This window comes from Anomaloglossus baeobatrachus, chromosome 4 (genome assembly GCF_048569485.1).
Source record: "Anomaloglossus baeobatrachus isolate aAnoBae1 chromosome 4, aAnoBae1.hap1, whole genome shotgun sequence".
In the NCBI taxonomy this organism is placed as follows: Eukaryota; Metazoa; Chordata; class Amphibia; order Anura; family Aromobatidae; genus Anomaloglossus; species Anomaloglossus baeobatrachus.
In genome coordinates this window covers 476,532,143-476,551,637 of record NC_134356.1, presented here as the reverse complement: position 1 = coordinate 476,551,637, position 19,495 = coordinate 476,532,143, and the positions used below count along the sequence as shown (strand labels likewise).

Below are 19,495 nucleotides of genomic sequence, written 5' to 3'. Positions count from 1 at the left end.
AGAAAAAGTCTTAGATCTTGCTCATGAACAAAGGGAGCAAAAGCAAAATTGTTGCATTTCTATTTTTGTTCAGTTTAATATACATTGTATTGGACGTCTCATTGTAATGTATAAATAAAAAAATATACCTAAACAAATCTATGATATCTGCTAAACCAGAAGAAAAATTTCATCAAGTGAGAAATATTTAATTATAAAACTTACAATCATCCTTTTTTATTTTTTTTTTTTTCACTTCGGCCACTTTTGACTCAGCAAGATTAATTGTTTAACGTTCTCCTTTTTAAAATTCTGCTGGCAACTTTATCTGTGGGAGGAAAAATGAAAACAGATGTGTTACAGCAAGCAGGAAATTGAAATATATTTCCATTTCGATTATTTGTGATTGAAAGCAGTTAAAAGAATTGTTTTATTAACAAATCTTGAAGCAAGAATGATCAAAAAAGCAACAAAACATTGTTAACCGTTGTATTCTGAGCCCCATATTTTATGTAGTTTACAGTAGTACCTTCTGATAATTTATTATTGATTTACTATCCAGTGTTGTAGGATATTATCTGACATTCAGATTGTAGTGAGAATTGAGCACTAAGGATTGTTCAAAGGAATAAGAAAGGTACATCAAATTATAGTATGCATCATGAAAACAGAAGAGCTACCCTGTTTCCCCAAAAATATGACCTACCCCAAAAATAAGCCCAATTAGGATTTTGGGGGCTTTTTTTGAGTATGCTTAAAATATAAGACCTACTCCAAAAATAAGCCCTACTTGCGGTTCCATAAGGGAGTGTACATGCAGCTAAAAAAATTAAAGAATACAACAGGACTCTTCATCAAAGAAAGCAGACACAACCAAAGAAAAGTAGAAGTCCCAAAAAGAAAGCTAACCACCCCACCCTCCCCCAAAAAAATATTGCACTCACCAGACCCCAAGCAATTACAGTTGGCAAGTGCTGATAGTGGATGGGCTCTTACACAGAGATTTGCGTTGCTGTAAGGTCCCTTGCCATTCTAGCTGGATTGCACTGCAGCTCTCACAGAAGCAGATCAGGTACCAGAATCACTCCGCGCAGTGCTTTCAGTCACCAGGGGGAGCCAAGTGCTGTAGCACACATGGGGATCTGACAGCTACGCAGATTTATATGTGAGAGCCCATTCACTTGCCAACTCTAATTGTTTGGGGTCTTTTAAGTGCATTTTTTTAGGGGGTGTCTGCTTTCTTTTGGGGGAAAACTTAGCAGTACATAAAGAATAATATATTTAAGCAGATAATTTAAACCTTTGTAAATATGGTATGTACCCACCACTATAGGACTGGTTCTGCACCATGAGAATAGCAGATCAGATAATAAAATGTGCATGTGAACCAGTAATGTGAATGTGATGACGTGATTATATTTGAATAAATATTGATTTTTTATTTATTTTTTGTTCAAGAATAAGTGTGGATTGATTTTTATGGGAAAATATAAGACATCTGCTGAAAATAATCTCTAACGCATCTGTCAGAGCAAAAAAATAATATAAGACTGTGTCTTATTTTTGGGGAACACAGTACTTGCTACAGGGGGAAAGTCTCTCCATGCACAGCTGTCTATTAGGAGTCGCTCACACTTCACCTTCACTCACAATTTTCCTTTAGTATTTTTTAAAATTATAAAATAATGGCATGAATTTCAAGTGGTTTTCATAGTGTTATTTGTAACATTTTTTATGACTTATCATTCATATATGCATTTTTCCTGGTGCTGTGCTTGTGTGTTGGGTGCTTGCCATCCTGTTCAGATAGGTCAATAATTGAAAACTGTTCCCAATTGATCTTGTGCCAATGAGCTCTTAGTCTAAAGTTATGGTCCCATGAAAATTAATTGCATTGCAGAGAATATCCACAGCATTAATTAACCAATGCTGTAAATTTGAAATGTGCAGTGAATTAATGTAAACTCCAAATGTTACTGTGTATTTCACCCCCAGCAATGCGAAGAGTGAAATGTGCCTCAGATTCTGAGATTGCTTTTCATGGCATTGGACTTTATCATAGACCCCTTCACACGTCTGTTAAACAAAAACTGCATGTGTGGCCATTCGTGTGTACATATGTGTCAGCCATGTGACACGTACCGGAAAAAATGCATGACACTGAAATGAATGTTTTTTTTCATGTATTACAGATGTGCAAAGATAGATAAGATATAGATAGATAAATACATTTAATAACTATTAACCAAATAAATAATTAAAAGAAAAAGACAGTGTGGCGTCCCTTCCATTCTTGATAACCAACCAAGGTAAAAGCAGACAGCTGCGGACTGGTATTTATCAGGCTGGGAAAATTAATGGCTATTTGGCACTTCCAAGCCTAAAAATAGCATCCTGCAGCTGCCCCGGAAGTGGCGCATCACATTATATGCGACAATTCTGGCACTTCGCCTCGGCTCTTCCCGATTGCCCTGCTGTGATGGAAATCGGGGTGATGGTAGTTGGGGTTGATGTCAGCTGGTATCAAGCCCTGGTGTTAGTAATAAAGTGGTGTCTAGCAGACACCATCATTACTAACCCACTAATAAAAAAGACACACACACACAAAATAATGTGTTTCAATAAACACTCCCCGAAGCTTTCTCTCCTTTACCATTTTATTAAAAAAAATACCCATGCAGCTCTGTCATAGTCCGGGGAATCCGCTTTAGTCAAAAAAGGATATCTGGAAAAACAGACAAACATACAAACACAGAGGAATAAAACAAGACACCTACCCTCGTTCACCACTATATTCAAAAGAAAATATTTTTTTCCCAATTCATCCGTTTTGTTGTTGGTTGGCAAACTGGTTGGCAGCGGCGGGATCAGAGCAGAAAGAATGGAGGACAACGACCCATCAATGGAAATGAGGCCACCCGAACTGCCGTCACAGCCGGTGAGTGATTCTTCTTGTGGGTCTCATATGAATGTCACTTGGGATAAAGTTCAGTTTAGACAAGAGGTAGAGACTGATCCCACCGCTGCCACCAGTTTGTGACGGGGTATGCGGCAGAGCAGTAAGGGACGCCAGGCCAAGGAACAATCCAAAGGGCTTTATTGGAACCACAAAGATAAAGCACCAAACATAAATATAGATCCTTAAAGTCTGCAAGGAGTCCACAACAAAACAAAAGATCCCGGGGCATCTCCCGGTATTTCAACGCCAGGGAAAATATGGCAATGGTCCTTATATGAGTTCCTTAAGTCCAACAGGGTGAACAACAAAACACAATCCCACATGGCCACTGATCTCCAGTCTGTAATAGTCCATACACAGGCCTTAGGATCCAGCCTCAGCTATAGATCCTAGTCCTTTTCCAGCCAAGATCCAACTAACTGAACTAACATGGGTCTCATTGTTCTTCTCTCCTGGGATCAGCCCCTTAGGGTGGTGTCACACACAGCGACGACGACAACGACGTCGCTGCTACGTCACCATTTTCTGTGACGTTGCAGCGACGTCCCGTCGCTGTCGCTGTGTGTGTCATCCAGCAACAACCTAGCCCCTGCTGTGAGGTCGCCGGTCGTTGCTGAATGTCCAGCTTCATTTTTTGGTTGTCGCTCTCCCGCAGTGACGCACATATCGCTGTGTGTGACAGCGAGATAGCGACGAAATGAAGCGAGCAGGGAGCAGGAGCCGGCGTCTGGCAGCTGCGGTAAGCTGTAACCAGGGTAAACATTGGGTAACCAAGGGAAGACCTTTCCCTGGTTACCCAATATTTACCTTCGTTACCAGCATCCGCTCTCGCTGCCAGTGCCGGCTCCCTGCTCTCTGCACATGTAGCTGCAGTACACATCGGGTAATTAACCCGATGAGTATTGTAGCTAGGAGTGCAGGGAGCCAGCGCTAAGCTGTGTGCACGGCTCCCTGCTCTCTGCACATGTAGCTGCAGTACACATCGGGTAATTAACCCAATGTGTACTGTAGCTAGGAGTGCAGGGAGCTAGCGCTAAGCAGTGTGTGCGGCTCCCTGCTCTCTGCACATGTAGCACAGCGACGCGTGTCGTTATGATCGCTGCTGCTTCTGCTGTGTTTGACAGCTAAGCAGCGATCATAACAGCGACTTACAAGGTCGCTGTTGTGTCACAGAAAATGGTGACGTAACTGTGACGTCGTTGTCGCTATGTGTGAACCCAGCTTTAGGTGGGCAGAAGAGTCCAACTCCGCCTGGACACTTGATACATGAATGGACTTTAGAAGTCCTGGCTCTTTCTTGTTTACCAAGTTATGGATTGGAGAAGTCCCATGCTGAGAAGAACAAACAATCCCCCACCAGTAGTACATACAGGACAGTTAAGGAGAGACAGACTATTACACCATGAGCAAAGGCGGGGGACGGACACACTGTTACATAACGTAGTCCAGAGAACAAAGTCAGATGAAGAAGGTCTATGGAGCATCGTTCTGACACTCCATAGACTTTGCTTACAGGCAATTTCGAGTCAAACTGCGCTGTTTTGAGCCATGGCACCTCTGAAGAGAAGTGATATCAGTAATGTTAGCGCTGTTCAGGGTTGCCAGGTCACTTCGAGTCACGATGCGCTGCGTAAGACCTGGCACCTTTGAAGAGTGGTGACATCAGTAACGTTACCGCTGTTCAGAGTCACTGAGTTACTCCCAGTCACGCTGCGCTGCTTATGAGAGATAATGTTAATGATGTCATCACTCTTTTTTTCTCTTTTGAATAAAGTGGTGAATGAGGGTTGGTGTCTTGTTTTATTTCTCTGTGTTTGTATGTTTGTGGGTTTTTCTCACATATCCCTTTTTGGACTACGGCGGATTCCCTGGACTACAGCGTAGCTTCATGTTTCTTTGTTTTTAATTAATAAAATGGTAAACGAGGAAAAGCATCACCCCCGGGCTTCAAAACACAGTCCTGACTGGGCCATTTTTTACAATTCTGACCAGTGTCACTTTGATAGGTTATAACACAGGAACACTTCAACAGATCCCAGTGATTCTGACATTGTTTGTTCGTGACATATTGTACTTCATGAAAGTTGTAAATTTAGGACAATATTTTATGCATTTATTTGTGAAAATATCGGAAATTTGGCTATTTTATGCATTTATTTATGAAAATATCGGACATTTGACAAAAATTTTGCAATTGTCAGACTTAGGGGTACTTTGCACACTACGACATCGCAGGTGCGATGTCGGTGGGGTCAAATTGAAAGTGACGCACATCCGGCATCGCAGGCGACATCATAGTGTGTAAAGTCTAGATGATACGATTAACGAGCGCAAAAGCGTCGTAATCGTATCATCGGTGTAGCGTCGGCGTAATCCATAATTACGCTAACGCGACGGTCCGATGTTGTTCCTTGCTCCAGCAGCAGCACACATCGCTGTGTGTGAAGCCGCAGGAGCGAGGAACATCTCCTACCGGCGTCACCGCGCTCCCGTAGGATATGCGGAAGGGAGAAGGTGGGCGGGATGTTTACATCCCGCTCATCTCCGCCCCTCCGCTCCTATTAGCCTTCTGCCGTGTGACGTCGCAGTGACGCCGTACGACCCGCCCCCTTAATAAGGAGGCGGGTTGTATGGCCAGAGCGAGGTCCCAGGACAGGTGAGTCCATGTGAAGCTGCCGTAGCGATAATGTTCGCTACGGCAGCTATCACAAGGATATCGCAGCTGCGACGGGGGCGGGGACTATCGCGCTCGGCATCGCAGCATCGGCTTTCGATGTTGCAGCGTGCAAAGTACCCCTTAGAAATGTTATACCCACAAATCTGAGAGTTATGTTGCACAAAATAATAACTAAATAACATTTCCCTCTACTTTACATCACTACAATTTTTGAAACATATTTTTTTTTGTTAGGAAGTTAAAAGCAATTTAGCAATTTACAGCAATTTTTCATTTTTGCAACAAAATATACAAAATCATTTTTTTTAGGGACCACATCACATTTGAGTGGCTTTGAGAGCCCTAGGTGACAGAAAATACCCAAAAGCGACACTATCCTAAAAACTGCACCCTTCACACTGCTCAAAACCACATCCAAGAGGTTTATTAACCCTTTAGGTGCTTCACAGAAACTAAAGCAATATGGAAGGATAAAATGAAAATTTTACTTTTTTGCACAAAAATGTTACTTTAGACATAACATTTTGCATTTTCACAAGGGTGTCAGGAAAATATGCACCAAACAATTTATTGTGCAATTTGTCCTGAGTACGCCAATACCTCATGTGTGGTGGAATTCAATTGTTTGGGCGCACGACAGGGCTCGGAAAGGAAGGAGAGCCATTTGAATTTTTTAAAGTAAAATTAGGTGGAATCATTAGTGGACACCATATCGTGTTTGGAAATTACTGAGGTGCCTAAACAGTGAAGCTCCCCCACAAGTGATCCCATTTTAGAAACTAGACCCCTCAAGCAATTTATCTAGATATTTGGTCAGCAACTTGAACTCCTGAGGGCTTCACAGAAGTTTATAATGTTGAGCCGTAAAAATATATATTTTTTTTCTATCACAAAATTGTTACTTCAACCAAATAGCTTTTTTTCTCAAGGATATCAGGAAAAAATGCACCATAAAATTTATTGTGCAATTTCTCCTGAGTACGATGATACCTCATATGTGGTGGAAATCAACTCTATGTGCACATGGCAGGGCTCAGAAGGTAAGGAGAGCCATTTGAATTTTTGAATGCTAAAATTGTTGCAATCTTTAGCGGATTGCATGTCGCATTTGGAGACCCCCTGATGTGCCTAAACAGTGGAGCTTCCCCACAAGTGAACCCATTTTGGAAACTAGACCGCTCAAGGAATTTATTGACATGGTTGGTGAGCACCTAGAACCCCTGGGGGCTTCACAGAATTTTATAACGTTGAGCTGTGAAAATGAAAAGATACATTTTTAACCTAAAAATGTTGCATTAACCCCAGAGTTTTCAAATTCACTAGGGTAATAGGAGATAATGAACCATACAATTTGTTGTGCAATTTCTCTAGAGTATGCCAGTATCCCATATGTGGTCGAAAACTACTTTTGAGGCACAGTACAAAGTGAAGAAAGGAAGGAGTGCCATATTGGTGTGCAGATTTAGTTGAAATGGTTTGTGAGTGCCATGTCACATTGGTAGAGCCCCAGAGGTGCCACAACAGCAGAAACCCATCACAAGTGAACCCAAGTTACAAACTGCACCCCTCGATTAATTCATCCAGGGGTGCAGTGAGCATATTGACACTACAGGTGTGTCACAAAATTTTATAATATTGGGCGGTAAACAAAAAATAATTGCATTTTTACCACTAAAATGTTGCTTTAACCCCAGATTTCCAATTTTCACAAAGAATATAGGTAAAAAAAGCGCCATAATGTGTTACACAATTTCTCCTGAACATGGCAATACTCCAAATGTGACTCAGGGCCACCACCAGGGGGGGGGCAAACAGGACTCTAGTCCGTGGCCCCAAAAGAAGGGGGGCTCCTTCATGCTTTATTTATTGGCTTGTGAGGTGTGGAGGCGGAGCAGGGATAGAGGAGGAGCTGGGGTGGAGTCTCAAGGGGCCCCAAAATTATGCCAGTCAGGGGCCCTGAAATTCCTAGTGGCAGCCCTTTGTGACTGTACAGTACTGTTTGGCTGCACCACAGAGCTCGGGAGGGAAGGAGTGCCAATTGTTTTTTGGAACACAGATTTTCCTAGAATAGTTTAGGGACTCTGCAAAAGGAGTCCGCAAAGTGCCAGAACAGAAGTGTCCAAATTTTGGAAATTACACCCATCTGGGACTTCATCTAAGGGTGTAGTGACGATTTAGTCTCTGGAAAACACCCATGGTGTCAAACACAGTGAATGTTGCAGAATTAAAAATTGCAAATAAGTCCTTGTTGTGCCTAGTACATTGTGCCTAGCTTGTGCTTCTGGAAACCTGCACCTCGTACATTTAAATGAGCTCTACTCACTACAACAATGAAAAACATGTGGATGCTAACTATGTTAGGCACATTGTGGGGCTGAAAAGAGAGGGGGGGGCATTTCAATTTGGGAGTGCAGATTTTGCTTGACTTTGCTTGAGATTCTTTTTTTTGAGGGGGGGAGCCACAGAGTTTTTTGAGAGCCTTTGTGCTACCAGTAATGAGGAAGCTCCCTATATTTCTGTTAACCAATGACGAAAGTGACTGAGGACTTGTGTTTTTATGGATTTAGTTGAATGCTATTTGGTGGTGATTTAGGTACAGAAGATTTTGGATCAGTTCACATTTATCTTGTGCTCTATGCTGAGCGCTTACATTGAGGTTTCCATCTACATCTTCGAAATACGTGATTCAGGTAAAACCCGAGACGTATCCATTCACTAATGAGGCATCAGAGTTACTCCGGATTCCATTTGGTTTCTGTTCAGCGGTGTCCGTCTTTTCAAAAGTGAACAAAATTATTTATAACCGCACTTTTATGCACGCCTAAAAAGAGGTGTAAAAAGATGGACACCGCGGCACCATAGGACAGATGTAAGGTCAGTGACTCCCCATGCCTCATTACAGTGAATTTTCAGTTGGGAATTGTATCTGAATCATGTTTTTCAGAGATTTAGGGTACAAGCTCACAATCAACACACGCTGCGTCCAGGACGCAGCATGTCTTCCCCTCCGGAGACACAAGTGTTCTCCACAGATTACCACAGCTGCCCATGCCCATGATCAGAATTTAGGGTACTGTAAACGTTTGCTCTGTTTTCCCAGTTGAGGACACTTGCGTCTCCGCAGCATAAATTGAAATGCTGCATCTAGAGCAGCTACACCGCATGTCAGTTTACACTGTGCCGAAAAGAAGCACAGTGGGCATGGGATTTCTATAAATCCATCCAATCTGCTTGTACTGCCCAATGCAGCAGTTTAGATCCAGTGAAAACACGCTGCGTCCAAAAGGCTGCTATTCTTAATTGTGGGCATGGATTTTTACACGTAATCCCAGTGCAAGTGCTCAATGTAGAGCACAAGATAAATAGGAGCCGTGATCTTTTACAGGCAGGATGAACAAATCAATAGCAGGTGAAGAATTGGCTTTATTTATTTATTTTTTACGCCGTTCACCATGCACTATAAGTGATTAGGCGGCTTTATTCCTCCGGTCATTACAATTACAGCTATACCAAATGTATATAGTTTGTGTTAGGTTTGCTGATTAACACACTAAAGACGCTTTTTACAACATAAAGGTTTTTTTGCAACACTGGATTTTGAAGGCTATAATTTTTTTTTTTTTTGATGACAGGGTCATATGTGGGCTTATTTTTTTTGCAGCACGAGTTGGCGTTTTTTCATATTGGTACCATTTTGGGTCACATAATATTTTTTTATCACTTTCTATTCCACTTTTTGTTAAGCAGAATCAAAAAGAAACAGCAACTCCATGAATAGTTTTTATTTGTTTTTGGGAGTTTTTTTGCGCCATTCACCATGTTGTAAAAGTTATAAGATAGCTTTATTTTTCAGGTCGGTACGGGTCACCATGGCAACAACTGGGCCCTCATGGGGGTCCCGTTCGAAGGTGAGAGGGAGCACGATCCCTCTCCCTATACCCTAAGTGCTGCGATCGGCAACGATCGCGGCATTTAGGGGGTTAAACAGCCAGGGATGGCGCAGGCACCGTTCCTGGCTGTGAATGCAGGGGCTTGGCTGTTGGATAAACCAAGTCCCCAGCGGCGATTGTGGGTGCACAGCGCACTGTGTCCTTGCGATTACCAAGACATACCAGTACGTCCTTGGTCAATAATTTACCTAAAAATAGGATGTATTGGTACATTCTTGGTCAGAAAGGGGTTAAGGATATAAAAATAAAAAGTTAAAAAATTGCAACATTTTCTTCAAAATTCCAATATTTTTACAAATAAGTGCAAAAAATATTGAGTTAACTTTATCACTAATTTAAAGAAGAATGAAAAAAACAATCTCAGAATCACTGGGATTTGTTTAAGCGTTCAAGAATTAATACTACATTAAGTGATATTGGTCAGCTTTTCAAACTTTGGCTTGGTCATTAAGGTCAAAATTGCCTCAGTCACTAAAGGGTTAATACATATTTTTATATAAAAACAAAAATAAACAAAAAAAGTACACAAATTTGGTATCACCGCACCCAGAACAACCTGATCCATAAAACTGTCACACTATTTAATCCCTACAGTGAACACCATAAAAAAAGTAGTAAAACTATGTCTATTTTCTTTAAAATATTTGTTTTTATTGTGTAGCTTTAGAAAAACATAACAAAAAAACAATGTAAATGTGGTATTAGTACTGATCCAAAGAATAAAGCTGTCCTATCACTTTTATGACATGATGAACGGTGTAAATTGAGAACAACAATTCCCAATTTGCCGTTTCTTCTTCATTCTGGCTCCCAAAAAGCGGAATATAAAAAGGGATTCAAAAATATTATGTGCCGAAAAATAAAAACTCCAACGCATCCTGTAAAGAATAAATCCTCACAACTGTTAGCAGAAAAATAAAAATAAAACTATAGCCTTCAAAATATGGTGATACAAAAACCTTTATTTTGTAAAAAAAAATAAACCATTTCTTAGTGTGATGGTAACCAAACTTGGAAAAAAATTATGTACACCTGGTATCACTGTAGTTGTACTAACCTGAGGAGTAAAGCCGTTTTATCACTAATACTGCAAATAAACGGGGTAAAAAATGAGTAAACGCAACAAATGTTTGAACTGCTGTTATGCTCGACGCTGGTGGCAAGCAGGAGTGGACCCAATGGAACACAGGAGGGACACGGGTTAGCCAGGTGTGGGAGGGGCTTGACTTAGCACCTACTGATGCAGACGCCAGGTGCTACTCCCAGGGCAGTGACCAGAACTGTGGAAGTTGACCCCCAGGACAGAAATGGGCTCAGGGATGGACAGGCTCAGGTACAGCTTTGCAGAGCCTTTAGTGCTGACATATGTAGCCGGGACGGCTGAGCCTGACAGGACCGCTAGACAGACAGGTGGGTACAGAGGGCATAGTGACAGGAAAGGGTCGGTGTACAGTATGTAACGGTACCTGAAAATTAGCTAGCTAAACGGACATGCACTAACTTACTGACAATATTGCTCAGGCTGTTCCCGTAGTTGGAGGATGCCTTAAGTACCTGGTACCTCTCAGTGATAGGCTGTGTTTCTGTATCCTGAATTCATGCCCTTGTCCTAGTAACAGTGTGTTTTTCTGTATCCTGAAATCGTTCCCAGGTCTTAGTGGCAGCTTGTATTCCTGTATCCCGAATCCATGCCCGTGTCCTGGTACTAGACTATGTTCCTGTATCCTGAATCCGTGCCTATGTCCACGTGTCAGCCTATGTTCCTGTATCCTGAATCGATGCCTGTGACCTGGTACCAGCTTGTGTTCTTGTATCTGTGTATCCTGCCTTAATCTGAACCCATACCTGATCCAGTCTCGTCTGTACCTATACCAGCTTCCACCCTGCCAGCTTTCCTGATGCTTTCCCAGCAGAGACTCTACTCTTACTAGCCTTTCTCCTCTAGTGTCAGCTTCCACGGATTCGCGTACTGCCTTGGAGTGGTACCTAGCTGCTACCTACAGCACAAACCTAACCTCACCACAAGAGGCTCTTGAGAAGACAAGGTAGACGTTTAGTCACGCCCCTTTCAGGAAAAGGCCACCGTCCACGGTCCAGTGAATTCACATACCCGTCCCAATTGGATTGGTCATTGCTATTCCGCCCCTAACAGAAGCTATGGAGAAAATATATCAAGAAAAATTGAATCTTTTAATGATTGCAGATTACTGTTGGACAATTGTAAGAGATGATCCGATGCAGTAGCACAAAATGCAAGTTAACCCCTTCAGCCCCGGGGCACTTTCCGTTTTTGCGTTTTTGTTTTTTGCTCCCCTTCTTCCGAGAGCCGTAACTTTTTTATTTTTCCGTCAATCTTGCCATATGAGGGCTTGTTTTTTGCGGGACAAGTTGTACTTTTAAATAAAACCATAAGTTTTACCATATGGTGTACTGGAAAACAGCAAAAAAATTCCAAATGCTGAAAAATTTAAAAAAAGTATGATGGCACAATAGTTTTTGGGATGTTTTATTCACGGTGTTCACTATATGGTTAAACAGATATGTGGGTATGATGCCTGAGGTCGGTGCGAGTTTGTAGACACCAAACATGTATAGGTTTACTTGTATCTAAGGGGTTAAAAAAAATTCACAAGTTTGTCCAATAAAAGTGGCGCACGTTTTGCGCCATTTTCCAAAACACGTAGCGTTCTTATTTTTTGGGATCCATGGCTCAGTGACGGCTTATTTTTTGCGTCTCGAGCTGTCGTTTCTAATGGTACCATTTTTGCGCAGATGCTACGTTTTGATCGCCTGTTATTGCATTTTGCGTAAAACTTGCGGTGACCAAAAAACGTAATTTTGGCATTTGGAATTTTTTTGCCACTACGCCGTTTGCCAATCAGATTAATTAATTTTATATTTTGATAGATCGGGCATTTCTGAAAGCGGCGATACCAAATATGTGTATATTTATTTATTTTTTAACCCTTTAATTTTCAATGGGGGGGAAAGGGGGGTGATTTGAACTTTTAGGTTTTTTGTTTTTTTTTTATTTTTTAAAACTTTTTTTTTTATTTTACTAGTCCCCCTAGGGGGCTATAGCGATCAGCTATCCGATCGATCTTATCTATCTGCTGATCACAGCTATACAGCTGTAAACAGCAGATTCAGTCACTTTCTGTTTCTCTCTGCTCGCGGCCGAGAGAAAACGAAAGTGAAACTCCATAGCTGCAGGCGTCATCACATGACCCTGTGCTACGATGGCAACCACCGATAGTCACGTGATCACGCACGTGACTTCCGGTGGGGGCGGCGGTAAGAAAAAAACATGGCCGCGCGCATATAGATCTTGCTGCCAGACTTTAGCAGCAAGATTTAAGGGGTTAATGGCCGCGGGTGGAAGCAATTCCACCCGCGGCTAGCAGGCACACATGTCAGCTGTTGAAAACAGCTGATATGTGTGCCGACCGCCGCCTGCCCGCGGCAGGGGGCGGGGCTTAACGGGACACGCTTCATGACGGATATATCCGTCCATGGTCGTGAAGGGGTTAAAAAGAGTTGTCACTGAATAAGGACCAAATTTAGTAGTGCAATTTCTGTAATTGTTTATAATTTGCAATACTGTTTAGACATTTTAATTCTTTGAATTGTTGCTAAGTGTCCTCTAAATAAATATCAGAATATTCTGCATCTTTATATTTGCAAAAATAATAATAATGTGTCAAATACTAAAACTTTTATACATTACTTATATGTAGTAGTAAAAGGAAAACTCTTTGACATCACAGAAACAAGAGGCAACTAAACATTTAATTGTCAAATTTGAATTTAGGAGGTAAAAAATAAATAAAAAATGTATCATTTCATAACCAACAACTTTTAAAAATTTGTAGAACAGTGATAACCACTTTAATAATTCAGTCATCTGGAAACATTCAACATAACAAAGTGTTTAACTTCATCACTGCATGTACATGACATTGACTGTACATTTTCTTAACACCACAAGATGTTCTTTCCAAGATTTCAAGAAGTCAGAACTTTTGATACATGCCAGTTTTTGTATTTTAAATGAAAACTTGTATTGTAAATGAAAACGTCAATATTAGTTCCTCTGAAACATTGCACTGAAATCTGTCAAAGTATGATGGCATAAAAGCCACATACTACGTTACTGAGAACATCTTGGCCAACTACTAAATATATTAATTGTTCCATGACAATATATGAACATTATACAGTATATATACGGTACATATAAACAGTAGCAGAATGGATTATGCGTTACAATACTCAGCAATATACAGTCTTACCTGTGTAGCAAAGTGCATCCTGGATTTTTTTGTTTTCCGGGTGATCTTCAACGTGTCATATGGCTCTGTGCCAAGTAGGCAAATAATTATAATGTGGAAGATAAACAAAGAACATATCCATTGCAAGGAAGCAAATATATAATATCTGTTTAACAGCCTCCATTTCATTAATCTCCTCTACTGTGAGAATGTGTATGTGAGGTATGTACAGTACATCTGTTTGTCTCCTTACGCATGTGTTGTATTACTATTTATGCAGTATTGTAACATGTGCGTAAATACCGTATATTTTGGACTATAAGATGCACCGGACCATAAGACGCACCCCGGTTTTAGAGAAGGAAAATAGGAAAAGAAAATATTAAGCAAAAATTGTGGTCATGACACACTGTTATGGGGCGAGGATCTGATGCTGACACTGTTATGGAGGTAATGTCCCCAAATTCTCTACTAAGGTATCCCATCCTGGTAATGATCCTCCTGCCTTGTATATGATCCTCTTGCCTTGTATATATATATGTTCCTCATCCTGGTATAGCCCCCATCCTGCTATATACTGCCATCCTGGTATGTGCTCCCATCCTGCTATATACCCCTCCCTGGCAAATGGCCGCATCCTGCTATATACTCCCATCCTGGTATATGGCCGCATCCTGCTATATACCCCCATCCTGGTGTATGGCCAAATCCTGCTATTTACCCCATCTTGGCATATGGCCGCATCCTGCTATATACCCCATCCTGCTCATATACCCCCATCATGCTATATGCCCTCATCCTGCTCATAATATACCCCATCCTGCTATATGCCCTCATCCTTCTCATAATATACCCCCATCCTGCTATATATCCCCATCCTGCTATATATCCCCATCCTGCAATATACCCCTATCCTGGTATAGCCCTCTGTGGCACACAAAAAAATAAACGTTCATACTCACCTTTCCTCGCTCCACGCAGCATCGCTCCTCCTCCCATCTGTGCCAGCAGCAGCGCCACTGACCTGTGTGGAGCCGGCTACGATCCCTGCAGCATCGCTCGTCCTCCTGTCTGTGCCGGACGCAACTGTGTGTGTGAACACGTGAGCACAGCGATGACGTCATTTCTGTGCGCACCACTAGTCTCCACACACAGCCGCGGCCGGCAGACATGAGGATGAGCGATGCTGCAGAGATCATGGCCGGTAAGTATATTGATTCACTACACCTTTTTTTTTTTAATCCAATTAGTTTTTATTGAAAACACGGCAGATACAAAATCATACATGGTAATTTAAGAGAACAATTGTCAACTGCCCGCACATGAGGGCTCCATACATTAATATACTCCGAGACAATCCAGTTACAATTCCTCTGCCTTACACTTTAACCACACAACAACATGGGGAGGGAGGAGAAGGGAGGAAAGATGGGGACTTCATTCAAGTAAGGGGGAACAAGAACAAAGGGGGAGGGGAAGAAGGTAGGGTTGGGGGGAAAGTGGGGGGGGGGGTTAGTAGGGGTACAGGGTTAGATGCCTGCCTGCATTACCAACCCCAGTCCACCAGCCGGGGCCATCAACTCCTCCTAGATTTCTCTCATAAACTGCTGCCTCAGTCAGGGTCTCAATGCTTTAGCCCCCTGGCTAGCCGAGCCAGGGCTATAATTCCATCGGCTCTATCTCAACTAGGTGCTCTTTGCCCGGGGAATAGTTGTGTAATAGGTGTTGCATGGCTGGATGACAGCCAGGGTTCCCATATTGTAAGAATTCTAGTTTTTTGTTTTAGGGAGTGGGCAAGGCAGTATTCATATTGGCATTGTTGGTCGATCCTACTATATTACTCGGCTCCAGAGGGAGCTTCAGTGGCCTTCCACGAATGGCTCAGACACTGTCTGGCAGCTATTAGAATTTGCACAATCAGTCCTCTAAAATTCTGCGGTACGAGTGTATGCCCAAATTAAGAACTGCCAGCCCTGGGTTGGGGTTGGTGTGCACACCTGTTATTTCACTAATGAGTCTGAAAACTGCTATCCAAAAAGGTTGGACCCTTGGACAGTGCCACCAACAGTGTCCCAGTGATCCCCTCTGGAGGCAGCCCTTCCAACAGAGCGGTGAGTAGTTGGGAATGTAATGCACCAATTTTGCCGGCGTATGGTACCAACGTAGATGCACCTTTTTCAGCTGTTCCAAATGGTTAATGCATTTTGAGGATCTTTGCACCCACTGCGTCGCAGTATGCCACGCCGAGGGGGAAGTGTTAATGCCTAAATCTGATTCCCATTTAGTCATGTATGGGAGCTTTTGCTCGTCAGAGGGGTTGTTCAACCATTTGTAGGTTAAAGAGATTCCCGGTTGCCTCATTAGTTTTTTAAACAATAGTGCCTTAACAGTGGGTAAGGTCGGGTTTGATCCCGGGGGGAATTTTGTGCTTAGAAAATGGCGAATCTGCAGGTGTTGATAAAAACACCCCTTTAGGGAGGGGTGCTCCCGAAGTATATCGTTGAAGGGCCTAATCTCTGCACCATCGTAAAAGTCTGCCAAAACTCCAAAACCCGCTGCTTCCCATCTACTCAAATTTGTATATGGAATGTGGGATTCTATTGCTCTGAGCGAAATTTCTGACAGCGGGACCTGGATCTTAGGGATCATCTCACTGCGCCATATGGCTATCGATGCTGTCATAGTAGGGAGACACAGGGTGGACCTAGTACGTTTTAGATATTCCACCTCCATCAGTTTCCTCGTCGAACCCTGGTCTGTCAGAGAGTTCTCAAGTTGAACCCACCTATGGGAGCTCTCCGTGTTCCACCATTCTTTGAGTGATTCTATAAGAGAAGCTTTATAATAGGCCATCACATTAGGCGTACCCAGACCTCCCATTCCATATGGCAGATGCATAATCTTACTAGCAACTCTAGCTCTTTTATTACCCCAAATAAACTTATTGGTCATCGACTGCAGTTTTATCAAATATCTATATGGAATTTTAAGAGGGAGACACCTAAACATATACAGCAGCTTAGGAAGGAACGTCATCTTAAAGGATTGAATTCTCGCCATCCAAGATAGCGACAACTTCTCATACCTGCCTAGAGCCTGACCCAAGTTTTTGAGTAGGTGATCGAGATTGGATCTGATGAGGGAATGGGTTGGTGTCAAACGGATACCTAGATAAGGGATACTGTCTTCGCACCACTGGAAAGGAAAGGCTGCCTCCAAAATCCTTCTGGACCTTGCGGGTACATTAAATGGTAGTACTAAGGACTTAGTGGCATTCAATTTGTAATAAGACACCTCAGAAAAGGTCGACAGGGTGGACATCACTGCTGGAAAGGAATATTCAAGGTTAGTACATGATATTATTACATCATCCGCATATAGACCCAATTTATGTTCATGCTCCCCTACCCTTATACCAGTTATGTTCGGGTTCACCCTAATTGCCTCCGCCAGAGGTTCCACCACCAGAGCAAAAACAATAGGGGACAGCGGGCACCCCTGGCGGGTGCCATTGGTTATAGAAAATTTTAATGAGCGAAAACCAGAGGCTAGAACTGAAGCATTTGGGTGAGAGTACAAGGCCAAAACAGATGACTTAATTCTTCCTTCAAAACCAAATTTCATAAGCACTCTTTCCAGATATCCCCAGTGCACCCTATCAAAGGCCTTTTCGGCGTCGAGGGACAAGAATACACCAGGGACACCCGACTTCTCCATCACCCCAATTAAATCCAGCATCCGCCTGGTGCCATCTTTGGATTGCCTGCCCGCCACAAAACCCACCTGATCCGGGGCTACCAAGGAGGGGATTATTTTATGGAGTCTGGTGGCTACCATTTTTGAGTAAATTTTTAAATCACAGTTGAGCAATGAAATTGGTCTGAAATTCCCAGGGGTATCTGCCGTTTTCCCCGGTTTGGGTAGTGTAGTGATAACTGCTTCTAGGTTCTCTGAGGAAATAGTCCCGGCCATTTGCCACAAATTAAAGGTCTTTAGTAAAAAAGGGGCTAGAATAGAGGCAAATTGCTGATAATATTCATAGGGAAGCCCATCCGGGCCTGGGGCTGAGTTTCGTTTAGAAGCTCTAATGGTGTCCAAAATTTCCTGTATAGTAAAGGGAAGATTTAAAGATTCTAATTGCCGGTCTGAGACCCGAGGCAATTCCAGACCGTCCAAAAACTCCTGCATTTTTTCCGGTGTTGGCTGAGGGGTTTGCGGGTCATCCCTTAAATTGTACAGGGCAGCATAATACTTGGCAAAGGCGTCTGCTATCCCATTAGGGTGCCTTATAAGTGATCCGTCGGGGCCCTTCAAAAATTCAATTTTAGATTAAATTTCCCGTTTTTTTGTTCTTCTAGCTAGTAAGGTGCTGGCTCTATCCCCCATCGCATAAAAAGTTGATTTACTCTTTTTAAGATTATGTTCATATCTATACAACAGGAGGGATCGCAGTTGAAACCTGCAAGTAAGAATTTCCTTGGACAGTGTAGACGACGGGGAGGCCTTGTTAATAGTTTCTAAGTGTTGAATATGGGCTATAATTTCTTTAATTTCTGCTTCTCTTTGCTTTTTCAAGAATGATGCAGTTTTTAAAAACTGCCCTCTAATAACTGATTTGTGTGCAGCCCATAAGGTCTCGTCAGAGACCTCCCCATTGTCATTATGTCTAAAATATTCCAACAGGCCTGCCACAACCTCCTCCTGAACGTTCTTTTGGTTCAGTAAACTAGTATTAAGTCTCCACTGAGGCACCATAAATCCACTAGTAGAGTCCTGTACAACCAAAGTTATCGGAGCATGATCCGACCATGTTATCAGACCCACTTCAGCACCCGTACACTTGTCAACAGTCTTACTATCCGTCAGGAGGAAGTCGATCCTGCTGTACGACCGATGCCTTGGGGAAAAGAAAGTATAGTCCCTTTCCGATGCATGAAGGTATCTCCATATGTCATGTAGATGAAACTCCGCGACCAACTGTTTCAGTTCCTTTCCTGACTTAGCGGACCCCGCCGAGCAGTCCATAGATCGGAAAACTGGAGTGTTAAAGTCACCGCAGATTATCTCTGACCCCTGTGCGGTGCTCCTAAACATCTGGAAAAATTTCCGGGCAAATGTTAGTTGAGATGAGTTTGGAGCGTAAATCGATGCCAAGGTATACAAAAGCCCATTCAGGAGGCACTTTAGAATAATATATCTCCCGTCTGCACCATAGGTTACATGAATCATTTTGAAAGCCACAGAGTTTTTAATCAGGATAGCCACTCCTCCTTTTTTTTTTTTAGAGTCATTTGCAAAGAACATATGTGGAAATCTTGGATGTAGTAGCCTTTTATTGTCATCAGTAAGAAGGTGAGTTTCTTGAATACATGCTATATCACATTTGGATGCTATAACTTCTCTCCACAGCATGGATCTTTTTGCAGGAGAATTGAGACCCTTCACATTGAGAGACAGAAACTTAATACTCATGGTGGATCCCAGAAAGGACGATGTTTCCAGGCAGGCCGACTGAGAGGCATAGGGCAGGCAGAGGCAGGCAAGGAGGACCAGATAGGGACGGTGCACGGGTGGAGGGAAAAAACAACAAAAACAAAAAAACTTGAATACTTCAGCTTCATCCTTACCAGACAGCTGGGAAGTACTTGCTCGCCATAGG

At 42.5% G+C, this 19,495-nt stretch overlaps 1 long non-coding RNA gene across 1 annotated transcript in view; it reads right to left on the bottom strand.

The window, feature by feature from the left end:
• Positions 1–210: 210 nt before the first annotated feature.
• Positions 211–19,495, bottom strand: part of LOC142303883 (uncharacterized) — a 58,610-nt gene continuing 39,325 nt past the window's right edge. The window contains exons 2-3 of the long non-coding RNA XR_012753056.1: positions 13,858–13,922; positions 211–307 (exon numbers count right to left, since the gene is read on the bottom strand). This is a non-coding gene — a long non-coding RNA (uncharacterized LOC142303883). The remainder of the gene's footprint in view (positions 308–13,857; positions 13,923–19,495) is intronic.